This window comes from Echinops telfairi, unplaced genomic scaffold, assembly GCF_000313985.2.
Source record: "Echinops telfairi isolate 266 unplaced genomic scaffold, ASM31398v2 ScPeMD7_7469;HRSCAF=8507_0, whole genome shotgun sequence".
Taxonomy (NCBI): Eukaryota; Metazoa; Chordata; class Mammalia; order Afrosoricida; family Tenrecidae; genus Echinops; species Echinops telfairi.
In genome coordinates, this window is record NW_022111372.1 from 11,404,806 (window position 1) to 11,408,413 (window position 3,608).

Here is a 3,608-nt window from a genome sequence, read left to right on the forward strand (position 1 = left end):
ATAATTTTTACAGCACAAATAACTTCCAGTCACATAAGTTTAAAATAAAAGCTGCTACACAGAATGTGAGGAATCTTTTCAAAATCAATTAGACTCAGATGGAATATATATCATTTTAATATGTCCACAGGTTATGCAAGAAAATGTTATCTGAATATGAAAAATATCATAAATTGACCTAAACTTTATCTTTAAACACATTTTGTAAGTATAACATATTCTATATTCCACCATAATTCATATAATATATACATTGTATTTTATTTTGTTGAAAATTTAGGTGATCACACAGAGGCTCGTCATGCCTCTGGATTAACAAAGATGGAACTAACTGTTTTGGTGGTGTGATTGATCCTGGTTACCAAGGGGGAAATTGTATTCATATTTCATTATGGAAGTAAAGAAGAATGTCTGGAATCTACGAGGTGTCTTAGGGTGTCTCTTAGAACTGCTATTCTCTGTGATTAAGATCAATAAAAAAATATAGTAACCCAATATTGACATGGCTAATAATGGCCCTAAGTCATTAGGAACAAAGATTTGCTCATCCCACTAAGCAAAGAATCACAGCCAGCTAGATGTGACTGGGAGCAAAGGAAATAAGAATGGATTGTGGAAGGGTTAGTTCTAAGTACCAGTGATGACCATGTAACATGTTATAGTCATTAGGACTGTAATTGTTGTAAGCATTTCTTCTTTGCATGTTGTCATCAAATAGTTTTGTTTTGTTGCCTTATGCAATATATGATGTTAATGTTAGTGAACTTTTGGTTGCACCAGTGTTAGTTGTATCAAATTTGGTGCAAGAATGGATTTTAAATTGTATTTGTTTAGAAATTATTTATGCTTTAAGGAGATATGTACTGATAATAAGTTGACCTGGGTTGGACTGTGTTTTTTAAGGGTTTGCACCAACTAGGCTGGACAAGGATTCTCAGTGGCTTGGCAGTTAAGATGTAATCAATCCCCATGATGAGATTTAATATAATGTACTTATTTCCATAATGAGATCTTTCATAAGCAGCTAATTAAATAAAGTGGAGACCCTTCAAGGACATTGCTTGCTTCTAAAGTATGTAAATGCTTTGGCAAAGCTTTTTTTTTTTTTTGCTGGGTCAGGATTCTGCATTTGAGTTACCATTTGGCCACTGCTTTCTTGGACTTGAGGTAGTGGCCTGATATTTGGCTTAACAATTTGTCATACTGTCTGCCAAACTTGGATTCACACATCTGCAGCCACAAGTCTAACACCTAACTTCATGATCTTCAATTTATCATCCCTGCAGATATGTGAAAATCTCAAGAGAAGTTTCTAGAACCACAAATTCGGAAATTTGCCAGAAACTTTAACTGTGGATTCCATTTTCTTGATATAAACTCCATCCTTTCTCTTTTTCATGATTTTCCCCCCTGTAGAGCAATTTTTCCAAAAGTGAACAATAGTAGCCACTGGTAAGTTCTGTAATAGTCTAGGATGGGGCCCAAGGGAGGACTGTAAAATCAGATATCTACATTTTATTCTGAATCATGAGTTACAGTACAAACATTTTCAATTGCCAAAAGAACACTAAGTTATTCTTCTTCTCCTCCTCCTCCTCCTCCTCCTCCTCCTCCTCCTCCTCCTCCTTCTTCTTCCTCTTGTTCTTTTCTCTTTCTCCTCCTTCTCCTTTTCTTTCTCCTGAAAATGGAGCTGTAGGCCAAATACCTTTGGAAAACATATTCCAAATATGTTTGGAATTTTGTAGAGAATTCAGTCAAAGACACATATAGTTAACAAAATAAGGAATGTTGGCTCAGTTATCTTAAAGAATTAATTTTATAATACATGCTTAATGAGTTGTTAAATTAAGCTATACTTTGACCAGATTAAAGAAAATGACATTTATCTTAAAATGCATGTTTATTCAAAGACATGAAATTGTCTTGAGTAAATATTCTAGGCAACATGATGAGTGCCACCATCAGTTTCTCTACACTTGTTGTAGATCACAGAAATGTACCTATTGAATAACCAATATAGTAGAAAATAGTATTCATTAAAATATTTGGGAAATTCATGACAATGATTTTACAGTTTGGGAAAGTTATTTATCTATATATGTTAAATGAATGTAGTCATCTTCCACATTCTCCAGCAGTTAAGTGGTAAGCTTTGGTAACTGATTCTCCATCTGATATTTGTTACTGAGAAAAATGCATGGAGAAAGTGGCAGTTTAACTTTTAATGGTTCATAGTTTTAATGTTGAGGTGAGAGTTCAGAAGCAAGAGAAGAATGTTCTCAGAGTACCAAGTAGTGGCCAACAACAATCCTAGTAGTGACATTGAATAACCACACATAGTAATTCTAATAATAATAATAATTCAACCAAAGAATTCTTGAGATGTTTAAGCACATTTATACATTATTCAATTTTCAGATAGTTTTAGGCATCAGCCATATTTTTTTCTGAAAATTCTATTCTGACTTAAATTAGGTAGACTGACTCTTTCTTAGTTTTAGCCCAAAACTCTAATTTATAATTCAAGAAGGCAGTCTTATTAGCATTATATCATACAGAGTTGCTCTGTGTTGTATTTTTTATGAGTTTAGGTACTTATCCCTTTATCTTTCAAAAACAAAATGGTAATAGTTATATTAACTTGCATTGCTATGGCTCTTTTAAGATTGTGTACTTTATTTGTATTAACCCTCAAAGTAATATTTACGTTTCTTAGATAAATGGATTCTGATTTGTTTGGCCTTAAATCATTATAACACAGGCTGGAGAAAGCCTTTACAAGAGTCTCTTTTAGACACAGGCAAGTAAGGAGCATCCGAGAAAGGGAAGAATTCAAAAGTCTTTCTTCATAGAGATGCAAGCCATATTTTTGTTGTTGCTACTGGGTTTTGTTTAATTTTGTGTTTTACTCTTTCCCAGCACATTAATGATAATTATGATTTTGTAGTGTTCATGAGACAAACAACTGGATTTGGATTTTTGTCTCTGATTCCTAAAAATAGCCCACATAGATCATATGCTTTCTGTTTTACTGTTTTTTTAAGCAGCTAGATAATGCTTAAACATGTGTAAATGAATAGGAATCTACAACCACACATCTGGTGAACTAACTTTAAAGAGTAGGATGATACAATAAAGTCATGCATATTGATTGACAGGAACAATCATATCAATGACCCCAGACATGCATAGTGATTGAATTACCAGTGATTTACAAGAGACCCGGGCCCTGACGTTCTATTTTCAAGGTTTTCCAGATGTGGCAAGAACATCCAGGAGTGGGTAACAGTGGCATATCCCAGGGAACAATTTAAGCTTTATGCTGGGATCTCTCCTATCCCTTGTCTTATGTGTATCTTTTCTGGCTATAATAAATGGTTACATATTTTTCTAGGAAATAGTCCCTTGTATGTTGTGACCCATTATAGATCATCAACAGAGACAACAAACAGCAATAAGATTCTGACTTGTTATAGTGACTAATTATTTCAGAAGAGAGTTGTATTAGCAGTCTCAAAAATACAGTTTGAACCCATAAGAAACCACCTCTGAACTCCTGGATGACAGAAAAGCTAGATAGTGGTCTGTGAAGAAGGGAAGAGCTTCAG